Raw genomic sequence first — 16,818 nt, forward strand, 5'->3', positions numbered from 1 at the left:
AAGAAATAACTATAATGACACAGTGCAACAATATTAGAAAAAGTATTCTTGCAACAGATTAACCATGGAATTTTTCATAAACTGGACTTCGTAGAAATAATTTTTTCTGCGCGAACTTACTTACAGTCCAGCACACGTAATTTTTAATTTGCACCTAAAAATTAGCGGGTCATAAGAGTTCTCAGATAAAGTTGTAAATAATCTGGAAGATTTACAACTTTAGTGACTTAGAAAATATTTATTCTTATAAAATTGAGAAATATTACTGCCGGGATAAGGAATCTTGTCTACGGAGGAAGAATTAGAGGGGTGGGGGAGGGGCGTGGGTGTATCGAGCGGGTACTAAAAACTACTTGCAATAACAAAAACCAAATATCAGAAAATATGATTCTTTTATAATTTTTTTATTATTAAATATAAACCAAATTGTAGCTACTTTCAAACTACTAATCTTTCAATAGTGCGACCCGTCGAGGTACAATACCATTAAGGTTGTCTTCACTCATTGTCGGTAAGTCTTAAGGCGACGCAAAGTTGAAAACGTTCGTTCATTTCCGGCAGTCGTAACAGGCAAAACAGCCATGATTCTCAAACTTGACGTATATTGGGGAAAGCATCAGCGTTACAAATATCAAGGGCTTCTATTGAATTATGAATCTTCACACCCGTGATGCGCTCACTCCACAGCTGAACCTCACTCGTCCATATTGCTGGCAATTAGTCATGCAAAATAGATTCATAAGTATGTCTTGAATAATTTACAACAAGACTCTATATCAAAATGTTATGTTTTGTCAGGGAAGAGACAAGTGAAGTTAGAAAAAATGTCTCTATGTTTCAAAAATCGATCTTGTAAATGCATTATGAAAAGATCCAAGTAAGGAATATATACTTAAATTCGACAGTATTCTTCAATGTCACGCTGTAAATTCGTGCGTGCAAGTCTTGGTTTTTGAATTTCAATCTCATACTTATCGCATATACACAAAGTTGCTTGAAAAATTGTTTTGAAATTTTCTTCCGCTCATTCCCTCCTCACGAAAATGTTTCTGGCAGCATCTGCTAGCTCCACTACTTCGCCTAAATCCTGATAGACACTTTGTAGAGCGCGACTTAAAGTCAGATATAACCCATTCATAAGTGACATGTTTTAACCATTAACATATACGGGGAAGATATTGCAGAGATATCGCAGTCTGTGGAATTTAGTTATTACTGCATTGATACAACAAACAGCAGATCTGACACCTTTAATTTGGAACCATCGGTTTACCATTGTATAGTGTGTTCTGCTATTTCCGCAACCTTGCGCCAGCCCTTCTCAGGCTCTTTTGTGGCCTGAAGATCTCGTTTGAAGCACAGGCACGTGAATATGCAGTCCGTTTGTCCTATATTAAATGGTGCTTTCCCCCTATGGTAATACGGCCTGCACCCAAGCTACCCAAAGGCCTTAAGACTTGCTGCAGTTGCTAGCGCTATATTTTGTGCCTTAAGGTCTGCAGGTGGAATATGTGCAGAATGGCTTGTAATGCTTCTCTCGATGTAATTTTTTAATAATTGAGCTTAACTACTGAACACAAATAAAAAACAAAAATAAAAAAGTTGTTGGACTATAAGTTTGTTGGTTGCTTTCTTTCGGAGAAATACCACCGCTAATTTGATTCAAAATCACTGTTGTACAGTGTAATATACCTAAATACATATAGTTCAAAGTTTAAAAATTAGAATTTACAGCGACAAAAATGCGTGAATACCACATACTCCTCATATTCGATGTGTTCATATTGTGACGAATATTGGCATCACTAAGCGATACTATCATCACTAAGCCGATACTTTTTTTTTTTTTTTTTTTTTTGTTACGTGGAAGGAGGAAATGCTTTATGCAATAACCGGATTGTTAAGCCTCGGTGCTACTCTCTGTAGCAGCGAGCCTCTCCGAGTGTAGGACTCCCTTTCTTTTCCTTCATGGGCTACCCACTAAAACCTAACCTCCCACGGCCCGCGCATTTTCCGCACACCTGGGACCGCGTTTAGCATAACTTCGGGTACGGAAGTGCGCTACGTGAGCTCTCTGGCTACTCTCATGTTATTGAGCTAAGCAACCATCTTGCCGTTTAGCGAGAAGAATATTCCTTGCATATCTGCTGACCATGTCCCATCTGTCATTTCCGCAGGTCATTTTGTGGATGGCACTGCCCGGGGATAGGTCGCCTAGTGTTACTTCCACTCTTCTTCATTTCTGTTCGAAATGATCGCATTCGAAAAAGGTGTGGCGTACGTCGTCTATGAGCCCACAGTATAGGCAATTCGGATTTTCAACCTTGCCCATCCTGTAGAGGTATTCCCGTAAGTAGCGATACTAAGCCGATACTAAGCAGTATGTTTGTAATCTAAACAATCACCACCTACACACATACATACAGGGCAACGGAGAGATACTCATAAACACATGTAATCAACAGCCAAAGTAGTACTCACATATACACACGCATATGCCTATGCGAGAGACTATAAACTACAAACACACACGCATATGGCTGGTAACCAAGTAGGAGATTCTAGGAGGAGAAACGTCTAGACATTTGGAGAAATATATGAACAAAACAACAGAGAGTATAAAAGCAGAGCAAGCTGAGTATTCAGTAATTAGTTTGATTTAAACACGCTTTTGGTTTTGAAGTATAAGTGTTATTGTGAAGTACCTCAAAGTAGTCTTATAAAGACCATTTTGCATTATTGAATATTGAAGTTATTTATTCAACAGTTTAGCGTTTCAAATATTATTAGAAGGTGGAAAAAGCGGAATTTCCCTAAATTCTTTACAATATATATGACGCCAACGAATGCTCTTGAATAACAAATTTAAGAATCAAATTTTGTATACGTTTAATTAATTAATATTTTCCAACAAATATGGACAGTCAATGAAACCATTAATAATGTTATATGTGAAGGATAACCAAAGTATGGATCTACGACTTTCAAGAGACTTCCAACTTATGAGCATAAGACAAGCGGAATAAGACGGGTGGGTTTCGAGAAATTTAATGGCCGAAGGGCGTCTTTAAGAAAAACTTTCTGTGTTCTCTCAATTATAACTATAAGATAACTTTATTTCCAAATAAAAGCAGCATATTCTAAATGAGGTCTGATAAAAGAGGTATAGAGTAGTTTGATGGTATATGGGTCAGTAAATTTGGAGCTATTGCGTCTAACAAAACCAAGCATGGAGTATGACTTGGAAGTTATGTAATTTATACGGTTGTCGCTGAAATTCAATAGAATTCACATCCCTCGAAAATGTTGCCTTATTCATCATCGTCATCACCATCATCTTCATAATATAACCAGCACTATATTTCGATATGAAATTATTGTTTCTCATTTCCCCTCTTTTAATTTTAACAACTTCCACTTATCGCAAAATACCTAACATTAAAAAGTGTATCTCTACCCAGAATTAATTGCCATTGAGCGTCAGCGAGAACTAAGCATAGCTTTGCTAGTTTTTTGATAGTAAACATTTCGAAAAATCCGAATATGTATTAAAAAATAGTGTTATACTAATAGAGAATTTCGATACCCGCCACCTAGCTTGATCTACAAATCTACGGCTTGTCAGTCATCAGCATATCACCGGAATAAATCATAGTACCACCACTACGCTAAACGTCATTAACATGCAAATAAATTCTGAGTGTGTTCATGAAAAACCTGGTCACAATTTGTTGGGAGATACAGAAAGAGCATCTCTACATACCGCAGCTCCCTACTTGACCAGAAGGAGACATATTTTCTTTGTGAATAGTTACAAAATATAAAACTACTAGTTTTGTTTAAAACACCCACTCCTGCTCTGCTCTGAGCGGTTAAAATATACATTCATATTTTGAAAACGAATGAAGTTCTTATGACGATGTTAAACGCATGATTTATTTCCTCGCTGTTTTGCAAAACAGCCTATCTCCAAATTAAAAAAAATATCAAACTTGTTGCAAATTTGAGCTTTTTAAGACCTGAGCTCAGTGCATCTAGCTCCATGCAAAAAATTGGAAATTATGGTTAATTATGGTTAAATTAAATATGTACTCCAATATTGTATTTAACCTAAATTAGTTATGTTAAGTAACTGAAGGGAAAAAACACTAAAAGAGAGACTACTATAATTTATCACGACAAAAAAGGCCTGAAGAAAGAGGGTGTGAAATAAGTTTTTCTTCTCTCCTGTAAAATTTAAACGCCGCCAGATAGACCGTTTTGCAATTGGCCGATATGCGGGTTTGCAAACGCATCGACGAGCTGTACATTATATAAATATAATAAAACTGTACAACAACAGTTTTTGAGCAGAGTAATCCTGCTCGACCAAAGTTATCTTGAGATTCCTCAGATTTTTAAATGCAAATAAAAAAGAATGCGGACGTGTTTGACAATTAATAAATAATAAACAAGTAAGGACGGGGCTATCTTCGGCTGTGCCAAAGATTTCATACCTTTCATGAAGGGGCTGAACAATAATCTTATCCCTTTCGTAATATCCAAATAATCGGCTGTATAATATATAGTGAATGCCTACCTAAGAGATTTTTAAATATAAAATAAAAAATAGGTATGTAGTTTTTGCGAGGATGCAAAGTTTCACGTTTCTCGTGGTCTGCATGTAAAAACTATGACCACGAATGACTTATTTCAACAATATATGACGTAAGTGTAAGCATTTGCTGAAATGTGTAGCTTCTAGCTATTAACATGGGGTAGAAATTACGAAAAGTTTCTAATCTGAATAATCATTTGTGGGGGATATATGCTATATATAAGACCGATCTCTTCGAATTATACAGACAACAATATCTGCTATATATATACGAAAGTATATGGTGAAATTTGAAGGTTATAGCTGTTAAATGGGGCAGAAATTACGAAAAGTTTCTTATATGAACAATCGGTTGTATGAGATATATACTATATATACTAACGATCTATAAAATTTTTTCATACACAATGAATGCTCTATATGTAAACATGCGGTGAAATTTGAAGCCTCTAGCTGTTAAAATGGGACAGAAATTACGAAAGGCTTCTTATCTGAGTGATATATGCTATATATAGGACCGATCTCATCCAATTTTTCGTACAATAATATGTGATGTTGAAATTTTAAGCTTCAATCTGATAAATTGATGAAGATATGACAAAAATCCTCTTTTCTTAAAAATCGGTTATATGGGGGATATATGCTATAGTGGTCCGATCCGGCCAGTCTAATCGGGCACCGAAATATACCCGCTCTCCAAGGGTATACCCGCTAAAAAAATTCCTAATTGAAAAAACTTGTTTTTTAATTTTTGATGGTGCTTTGCACGGAGGCTGAACACAGGACGTTCGATGTGGAAGGCTGAGTATGCTACTACTACACCACGGCGGCCGCTCTTACTTGACAATTAGTATGTACTGCTAAAATAATATGTAGGAACCCCCTTTTATGAAACATAATGTGATAACTATTTTGCAAGAAAAAGTTGTATGCCAATTTCATACAGAGGCTTAATGAAATAATTAGTCAAGTTTTCTACGTTAAAAGCTTAACTGAATTGAAAATCTTCCATACAAAATACAAATTCTTAATTATCTCATTACTGCTTTATTGAATGCCTAATCGAGTGAAAAATCCAGTCTGTTTTGCTTGGTGTTTCGAATTTAATTGCCAATGTAACAAATGACAATCAAAAAAAAATTATTTTCAATAATTTACGAAAAATAGAAAACCAAAATTTAATTTTCGCTGCATTTGCTCCAAAAGATAATATAGCTTTTTCGAAAATAGGCACATATTTGGTTAGGTGCAACATCTGTGGGTAGTTGCGCATGCATTTTATTTTGATTGAATTTATAATTAAGAAGTAAACGGCATTTTAACTATTTTTTTGTAAAAACGACATTTTTTTTGGGGCTGCTGACCGATGTTCGCTTAATGAAGAATAAAGCCCTGTGTGAAAAAGGAAACTTAATTAATTCATTAAATAGAATTGTGATTCGATTAATTTTGTGTGTGAAAACGGTACTAATTGTATTGTAATGTGTTATATGTTCAATACTGAATTGTCACTTTGGCGTAAAACAACAAAATCAGTTTGCTAAAATGGCATTAAACTACAAAAATGCATTAAATCAAATGAACAATAAAACATAAGTGTAATGACAGCATAAAGGTCAGACAAGCTGCAATAAAATAATAACAACAATATAAGTAGCAAATAATCTCATAACTGTTTATATTACCAACAATATTTCTTACATACATACACGCTTATATACACATTCATTGCTATATAATGAAAAACTTCAGCCAAACGAACATACACACATATGTATATACTTATGAGAATGGCAATGAAAACGAATAAAATTCATTAAAACTACAATACAACAACTACAATGTATTTTTACCATATTTGTGGTTACAACAAAAAAAAACCACAAAAACAATCGAAAAGATAACAAGATTAATAACAATAATAACAGCAATGTAATTACATCCAAACAAACATTTGAACTCGCATGCAACACTCAACTGTCGATCGCATGTTGCAAGCTATAAATTAGCAGCAAACAGCAAAAGGCAAGCAGCAAGTGGCTCTAATAGCAAATATCAAGTGGTCAACGAGCGAGTCAGTTGAGAGCAGACTAACGCACGATTGGATAATTGGGTGATTGGGCAAAAAATTGGACGAAACTGAGGGTGGGGAGGATGATGGCGCTGGCGCGTCCCCAATTTAAATCATGACTAATTTGTGTGTGGATTATTTTAGCGACGACGTTATATGGATATGTGTAAACAGTGGCGTCTACTTAAAAGTTAACTTAATTATTATTTTTTTGCAATTTCCGCTATTGCATTTATATCAACTCGTTCGCTAATTATACTGAGTTGAGCAGAGCTCTCAGAGTATATTAACTTTGATTGGATAACGGTTGGTTGTACAGGTATAAAGGAATCGAGATAGATATAGACTTCCATATATCAAAATCATCAGTATCGAAAAAAAATTTGGTTCAGTCATGTCCGTCCGTCCGTCTGTCCGTCCGTCCGTCCGTCCGTCTTTCCGTTAACACGATAACTTGGGTAAATTTTGAGGTATCTTTATGAAATTTGCTATGTAGGTTCCTGGGCACTCATCTCAGATCGCTATTTAAAATGAGCGATATCGGACTATAACCACGTTCACTTTTGCGATATCGAAAATTTCGAAAAACCGAAAAAGCGATGAAACCTGGTAGGTGAGTTGAACTGCGTCATAGAATAGAAAATTTGTAAAATTTTGGACAATGGGCGTGGCACCGCCCACTTTTAAAAGAAGGTAATTTAAAAGTTTTGCAAACTGTAATATGGCAGTCGTTGAAGATATCATGATGAAATTTAGCAGGAACGTTACTCCTATTACTATATGTATGCTTAATAAAAATTAGCAAAATCGGAGAACGACCATACGCACTTAAAAAAAAACATTTTTTTAAGTAAAATTTTAACAAAAAATTTAATATATTTACATTATATAAGTAAATTATGTCAACATTCGACTCCAGTAATGATATGGTGCAACAAAATACAAAAATAAAAGAAACTTTCAAAAATCGGCGTGGCTCCGCCCTTTTTCATTTAATTCGTCTATAATACTTTTAATGCGATAAGTCGAACAAAAATTGACCAATCCTTGTGAAATTTGGTAGGGGCTTAGAGTCTAGGACGATAACTGTTTTCTGTGAAAAAGGGCGAAATCGGTTGAAGCCACGCCCAGCTTTTATACACAGTCGGCCGTCTGTCCTTCTGCTCGGCCGTTAACACGATAACTTGAGCAAAAATCGTTATATCTTTACTAAACTCAGTTCGCGTACTTATCTGAACTCACTTTGTATTGGTTTAAAAAATGGCCGAAATCCGACTACGACCACGCCCACTTTTCGATATCGAAAATTAAGAAAAATGAATAAAATGCCATAACTCTGTACCAAATATGAAAAAAGAGATGAAACATGGTAATTGGATTAGTTTATTGACGCAAAATGAAACTTTAGAAAAAAACTTTGCAAAATGAGTGTGACACCTACCATATTAAGGAGAAGAAAATGAAAAAGTTCTGCAGGGCGAAATCAAAAGCCCTTGGAATCTCGGCAGAAATACTGTTCGTGGTAATACATATATAAATAAATTAGCGGTACCCGACAAATTATGTTCTGGGTCACCCTGGTCCACATTTTGGTCAACGCCTTCGAAAATGCCTTTACATATACAACTACCAATATTGCCTTTTAAAATACTCATTAACACCCTTCATTTGATACCCATATCTTACAAACAAATTCTAAGTTAGCCCTGGTCCACCTTTATGGCGATATCCCTAATTGGCGTCCACCCATAGGACTATGACCTATTCCCTCTTACAATACTATTTAATACATTCCATTTGATACAATGTCATACAAACACATTCCAGGGTTCATTTTCCTATATGGTGTTTTCCCTTATTTTGTCACCATAGCTCTCAGCTGAGTATGTAATGTTCGGTTACACCCGAACTTAGCCTTCCTTACTTGTTTTAAGCTAAAAAAACACTTTTTTTTATTGAGCAGCAAATACAAATTTTCAAAAATTACCGGTTTCGATTTGGAAAAGATTTTTATTAAGTTCGAACTTTAGCTTTGTAGCTCATTCATTTGAGGTAAAAGAAGGAGCAAATCCCGTAATTACATACACCTTTAATTTGACATTGTGGTGAAAAACTGAGTCTACTAAGAGGCGGATCCACGCCCATTTCTTCAAAAAACTTGAATCGCTATTCCTGGTGACTCGAAAAGTTAGCCCAAATAGAAAATTAAACTAATCACTCAAATAGTCCCTTATCTAGATCGCTGAAAAGCTTCAGCGACTTTTCGCTCTGTTACTCAGAAATGGCTAAATCCTCGCAGAAATACTACAGGTTGGACTTGTGTGGAAATTTATGATGTGGAACTTCGTTCTGAGCGCAAAATTCAAGCAAGTCATAGGAAGCGAGATATTTGCGAGGAACTAAATTTTGCGATCTTTGACCGCAAATACCTCAAAACGAGCACTTACAATTTACTGTGACTTAAGTAATGTCATTCACAGAAAGTTAAAATAAAAGCATATGCAAGTTTTCAGCATCTTATATCAAATTCCTGGCGGCCGCCGCAGTATGGTGGTAGCGTACTCTGCCTACCACTGACATACTACGAAGAAACTGAGTTCACGCCAAAGAAACAAAAAAAATTTTGGAAAAAAATATTTTCAATTAGAAGAAAGTTTTTTAAGCGGAGTCGCCCCTCGGCGGTTATTCGATAAGCAATCCGAATTTATTTCAGCAGCACGACGCAAATTGGAAGAGAAGCTCGGCCTAAAATCTCTTCGGAGGTTATCTTGCCTTACATTTATTATTTATTTTTATTTGAAATTTCGAGGTCTAACGTTTAAATGACTGGAATATGTTTTTGTAAAAGTGGAATAGCGCTGGCTCGTCATAGTTTTACGCATTTTATAAGGTGTGGAACACCTGAAGACACCATAGCTCTAAGTCCGATTTCGAGGTCTCCACTTTTGCAAAATAGATATTTTGCAATTGAATGTTATAGGGAAAAATAAGTTCAGAACATTTCCAACAACTTTCATTCAGACAGTTTTTCTTTTTCCGAATTCGTTTTAGTAGAAAAAAATGTTCAAAAAAAACCTATATTTTCAAGTAATAAGCAAAATTGTTTTCTACAAAAACGAATTCTAAAAGAAAAACTGTCTGAATGAAAGTTGTTGGAAATATTCTGAACTTATTTTAGCTGTAAAGAAAAAAAAATTCTATAAGGAATTTGTTAAAAATGATAATATAGTAATTAAAAGTTCATTTTAGGCCAATTTTTCATAATTTAAGCCTGATATCTCTACTAAAATCCGAAAACACTATATATATTAATACGGATTCTGAAATGTGCGTAAAATACCTTTAAAATAAGCCTAAATGATATTTTTCCTATAATTCTATCAGAAGCTATGAAGATTTTTTGGCCAAACCCTACATTCAAATGCAAAATATCTATTTTGCAAAAGTGGGGACCTCGAAATCAGATTTATAGCTATGGTGTCTTCAGCAATTTTTCTTAGAATCATCGGTAGATAACGTTTTTGCTATACTCCTGATGGGCAAAAAATTGTATCCGCTCTAATGTATGTATATGGGGTATTCCATACCATTTCGATCAATTTTGAACACGAGCCCTTTAGAATTGGCTGAAAGTTTTTCTTCTTTTTCTAGCTTACGAAAAACGTTTTTCAGAATTTTTTCAAATTTTTTCATCCAACTCAAAAAAAGTTATGAATTTAAAAAAAAACACCGTTTTTGTTTTCAAAATGCTATAACTTTTTCAAACATTGACCGTTTGAGACCTTTTTTTTTTAATTTGTTTTTTTTTTTTTTTTTTGAAATGTACTTTTCGGAAAAAATTCAAAAAAAATTTTTAAAGTTTTTTTTTTTTAATTTTTCAGTTTTTCGAGATGGTAATCTACGATTAAAATAACCAGGATTAATGAAAAGAATACTTAAAAATCAGAAATCAATACTTAGAATCAGAAAAGAATACTTAAAAATCATTTTCTTACATTTTTTTGTTATATAAATAAAATTGATAAAAAAAAATTTTTATTTTTGAAATTTTTTTTTTTTAATTAAATAAAAAAAAAATATAAAAAAAAATCGGCCCACTCCGGGATTAGTGGGGATGATTGCAGAATTGATTGAAATTTTTTATGAGAAAAAAAATGGCGAAATTCGAAAAATCTCGAAAAACTGAAAAATTAAAAAAAAAAAACTTTGAAAATTTTTTTGTATTTTTTCCGAAAAGTACATTTAAAAACAAATTTAAAAAAAAAAACAGATTCTAAACGGTCAATTTTTGAAAAAGTTATAGCATTTTGAAAACAAAAACGGTGTTTTTTTAAAAATAAATCATAACTTTTTTTGAGTTGGATGAAAAAATTTTAAAAAATTCTGAAAAACGTCCTTCGTAAGCTAGAAAAAGAAGAAAAACTTCAAGCCAATTCTAAAGGGGTCGGATTCAAAATTGGTCGAAATGGGATGGAATACCTCATATACAACTCAAAGCTACGTGTGTATGGGCTTGCAGAACATACATCTGAAAAAATCCTTAGAAGATATCGAACCCTTCCCGCAATTTAAGTGTAACCAACAAAAATTCAGATATTAGTTTTTTGCTGAAAACCGATAGTTTTGTATGATTTGAATCATCTCACAAATTTGTATAATAGAGAATGGTACCGTTGTCAAGCTAAATCAAAAAGAAATTTTAGTGTAAGTGAATTTTGAGGTTTGTTTACTTTTTTTGTGACCGCAAATTGCTACTTACCTCAAAAGTGCTGCTCTGTGGTATCTTACGAGTAATGTTTATTTTCACTTTTATCGTGTATATTTATATTGTTCGCAAAAGCACTTGTTGCAATTATACTGTATATGATGATGCAAAAAGAAAAAAATATGGCTAAAAACGAAAATATATATTTTAGTTTGATACAAATCATTTCTGCTTAAGTTCGTGAAATCCTTTAAAATAGCTTTATTATTTTAAAATGGAGCTTTTTTTAAAATAAGGTGGTTAATTATTTTATATTATCTTTAAAATAAAATAACAAAACTGTGTTTTTATACCTATGAACGATCAAGAATAACTCACTGGTGCCATATAGCGATACTGAGTCTGAAAACACATATTCTGGGGAATTAGAAAACGAGATATTCTTTGGAACAAGATGGTACAAGAAAAACAAAAACTTCCTAAAAGACTCGGGGGTAAAAAACGAAAGCTGTATGAAGTTAAACCAAATCCCTGCGTAGGTAAAAGATGTGGAAACAAGTATTGTGGAAAGCTTAGTGAGCAAGATCGGTTTGTGTAAATGAACACTTTTGGGGCTTAGGCATCAAGATACGACAAAGAGATTGGCTTTTTTTTTTTATTTACTAATTTGGGAAAAATTTAAACAACGTGACATCAGGACATCAACTAAGGCATGACGTAGCTGAATGCGTTTGTAACCATTTCAACTATCGTAAGAGTGCGGGTTCGACTCCCACTCCCGGGAGAAAAGGCTTTGAAGAGATTTACAAGGTATAATCGAAACAGTTGTCGCCTTGTCCGTCCTGATGTCGCGTTGTTTAAATTTTTCCCAAATTAGTAAATAAATTATAGAATTAAAAATTGCTTCAAATAAATGTTTTCATACATTTAAAAAAAGCAATACGGGCAATTCCCGATTAAATCATACAAACACATTGGCTTCTATCGTGCATGACCCGGAAATGCGAGGAGAACATCAGATAGCCTTAAAAAATAATGGTCATTACCTATAACGAAAAGCGTTTTAAAGTTTGTCAGCAGTTTTTACTGAAAACACTTAATATTTCCCAAAACACGTTAATATGTGTTAGAAAAAACATAACTCTTCAAATACCTCTTGCCTGACCAAAAAAAGACCTCCTCCCGATAATAAGTCTGATGAAATAAATGTGCTCTTTTGAAAGCATTCATTGAACACCTACCAGCAGTTCCTTCCCACTATTGTAGGAACAAAAGTACTAAGTTATATCTCCCACTTCGAAACGTGCCAGCTTTGTATAGGTGTTACACACAGCAATTGATAAATACAAGTCAGGAGCAAGCTAAATTATCCCTAAGAGTTTTTCGTCCCATTTTCAAAAATGAATACCATATAGGCTTCCATTTACCAAACAAGAACAAAAGCATTATTTGTGAAAAGTATAAGAATTCGGGCAGAGAAGCACAAAACCTTTTACAACAAACTGAGGGATATAAAATGCACATACGGGACAGGTACAGAAATTTTCTTAGAGGACCAAAGAAAAAGCAAAGAGAATGGGACGTATATCTGCGCCAGCTTCGACCTTCAGAAAGTATTGAATACACCACACGGAAAACCCGTAAAATTTTTCTATTCAAGAAAATCGGGTGGAAAACGTGGATGTAACGAAATTTCCAGTGCAATTTTCCAATACTTAAATATCGTTGATTAAAGGGGGACTCAATCTGATATAAGTCTATATTGTGATAGTTGTGTTGGGCAGAACAGGAACAGAGCTATGGAAGCAATGATAATATATTTCTTAGAGAAGTCTGCTAACATAAAACTCATTAAATTAACTTACATGTTGCCCGTGGACTCCATACATAACACTATTGAGTCTTTTATTCGCGATAGAAATGTTTAGGCTCCAAGTGAATGGTATACAATTATTTCGAGCACAAGAACTATACCAGAAAATTATACATGCATTTCAATTCATAATTCGGATTTTAAAGATTGCAAAACCTTTTCTCAAGCTTTGCTTCCAGCTTCAGTTAAAATATCATTTACACTTTGCGTTGTGCTATCTTGGTTAAACTAGACTATGGTTATTTTCACGATAGCGAAAAAAAGGTATACGATCTCAATACAATTGTGCGGTCAAGACGAAATTCTCTCATACTTAGTAAGGGTCCTGTTACCTTGTATGATCATTTCTTACTGAATTATTTTGTTTACAACAATACTGTTTAATATATTGTGTTCAAATTTGGAATTGTATAAGTTTCCTTTATTTTCAAATGCATGTATGTACTAAAAATTACAATGAATACGTTTTAATGTGCCCCTATGTAATCTGAAAAATGTAATTGAATAACTTAAAATTTAAGGTTGCCAACAAAATAGTGTTTGGAAGGTGAGCCAACATGACAGCAAAAAAAACATAAGTAGGTACAGATAACAGGACTTTCGGTACAGTGTGGTCAAAAACCGAAGTCTTAATTGTAGGCTCAAGAAATATTTTATACACATACCAAATTTCATGATAGTAGCTATTTTTTGTCAGAAGATAATTACAAAAACCTTCTACTGTAAAATTTACTTTTTGTTGGTTACACTTAAATTGCGGGAAGGGCTCGATATCACTGTGATACGATCTAAATTACATAGTTTTATTTTCCACTTTTTATGGTATTGGTTTGTATATGCACGGTCTATAGCTTGATTTAAAATACGAAATTTCTTTGAAGTCTAAACATCTTCCCTCACCGGGAAGTCCAGAATGAAAGCCTAAAGTAAGTGTAAAGGGGGACTTTAAGATGCAAGTTTACGTAGAGTAAAAGTAAGTGTAATATGTCGGAGTTGCGGGAGGATAGGAAAGAAAAGGAAAGGAAAGATGGGGAACCGAAGCTGCAACTGGAAGGCGGATAACGATTTGTTATCAAAGTGTAAACAATTTGCAATTCGACAAAATCCATTATCGACGTGTATCGGATTGTTAGCCCAGCGCTAAGGGCGCACTATGCATTTTTTTCGACAATTCGTCGGTTTTGTCGAGTTTTTATCGAACTCTTTGTAGATATTGAACACTAACGATGACCTATTGCTCCCCTAGCGGGTTAGAGGGCTTATAATATACGCGCGGTAGGTACTACTGTGGTAAGAGGCGACTAAAATACCAAATTGATTCAAGGGGTTGTGTAGCGCAACCATCTTGAGGGGTTGCCAGCGCAATATGTAGCTCCTGCAACCAAATTGTCAACCTCACCTACCTGGGGCGAATTCTGTTTCTTTAACAGCCAAGGCTCTGGCGACTCCGAACTCCTGATGGATCTCCCCAAGGCCTTCGGGGAGTGTCCTTATCGCTACAAAAACAACAACAACAACATGCGGTATTGTTTGTTGAATGACCGACTCTAGATGTTTTACTGTTAAGTTATCGGTTTGCTATCGAAATCTTATTTATTTGTTATCAGAAATACAGCAATATTTTATCGAATATATATCGATTTTTATCAAAAACTTTTTATATTATCGATTTGTTATCGAAATATTATCGATTTGTTATCGCAGTGTTACCTTTTTAATATCGACGAAACACTGTCCTATCTTGGTGTTATCGAAAAGTCATCGGCCATTTAACTCATAGCAATCCAACTATGTATGTCCTTGCACATTAGGGAAACTAGATTCCTAATGGAAGGCTCCTCTCCAAAAACTTTGTGTAAACAGAGTCTTTCTCAGTCAAAAGGATGGCAGTGAAACATTACGTGGTCTGCGTTTTCCAATTCGATGGGACAGTGTGGACAGAAAGTATCCTCCAATCAATATCTGCATTATTGTAACATTCTGCTATATTCCGAATTTACATGAAGGTCCAGTGCCCTTTCCTTGATTCTTACCACCTTGTTTCCCACCTAACTAATGTTCGTGATCTTGCGCTTTTCCTGGCATCTTCAGGTGGCCGGCCATTTCCAATGCCATACAGATCGGCCGTTTCACTTTACAGTAGATTTACTGGGAATTTACCTTGCATAATAGCTGATAAAAGTTTCTTTTGAGTCAATATATACACCTAAATATTTCAAGACTTTGACTTTATTTCATTTATTCCTTAGGTTGGGACTAACACATCCACAGTCCGCTTTGAGGTCACCAAAATCACCTCTGCCGCAGCTCGTGCTTCCTACAGCTGACATTACAGACGAGGCCCAACTTATAAGTGTGTGAAGTCAGTAGGCAATTTAGAGTTAGTAAGCCCATTGTGGACCTTAAATCTTCTATCTGCTTAGAGATATGAGCAGCCCCATGCTTCTGTAAAAAAAGGAAAAACATCGTCATAACGACACGTAAAAAATTGGTCTATGTTGCTGAATTGGTTTAGAAGGAAAGCGCTTATCTTCATACATACATTTATGCATATATGTAATATCCTATATTGCTACAAAAAGCTAGGTACATTCCCAAACATCAGAGTGCCGATATATCGCTGTTTAAGCGTTTTTGTTTTTGTATTCAATAATCGAATTTACCTAAATTTCAATTTTTTCTTGTCACACTTATGCTGCTACTATAATCACAAAAATTTTATAGGCTGTCTTGTTTTGATTTCGAATTCAAAAAACATTGCGAGCATTTTCTATTAGAAATATAGGAGTATTACATATATGCATTTATGTAAATACATATCTACGTAAAGTGTCTTAAAAATAGAAAATAAAATTCTAAAATGTTTTTTTTTTTAAATTCTTTTCATTGCTTTCTCCTCAATTGACGGCGTGACACTTATTAAATTTATTAGCAGCTAACATTCAACGAAATCATATTATTCCGTACAACAAATGCATAAATATGTACATTAGGGCGTTCATATTTTTAAAACTACTATATTTTATGCTCTTTGCATGGGAAATTTAGCAAATTTTTTTGTTTTAGTTTTAAGCAATAATAATAAACTACCAAATAAGTACGCCAAATTGTAATGTTCTCAAAATACGTTGTCTGCTATTTCTACATTGATAAAAAAAATCTTAAATGGTTCATGTGCAATATATTGCAATAAGTAAAATACCATCGGCTCTTATCCGACCTTTAAATAAGAACTGGGTTCGTTTGCAGTAATTAATTTAAGTATGTATGCATCTTAAGTATAGACACTACATTAATAACGATGTAGTATATGGGCAAATCCCAAAAACTTTAACTTTTTTGGATACTCAGGTTTTATACACGGGCAAAAAACTTAAGGCCAGAAAAAAGTAAAAGGGCATTAAGTTTGACCTTTTGACTATCCCATATGATAATTTTAAAAATCAAGAAAATTGATAGTAAGTTTTTGTAGAACTTCGAAACGTAAAAAACGTCGATTTTTACACCTCTTCAAGCAATACCTTTGATTTTTTGATTTTTTTTTTCGATAAAATTTTGAGACACCTGTGAAA

This window comes from Eurosta solidaginis, chromosome 5 (assembly GCF_040869045.1).
Source record: "Eurosta solidaginis isolate ZX-2024a chromosome 5, ASM4086904v1, whole genome shotgun sequence".
Classification (NCBI taxonomy): domain Eukaryota; kingdom Metazoa; phylum Arthropoda; class Insecta; order Diptera; family Tephritidae; genus Eurosta; species Eurosta solidaginis.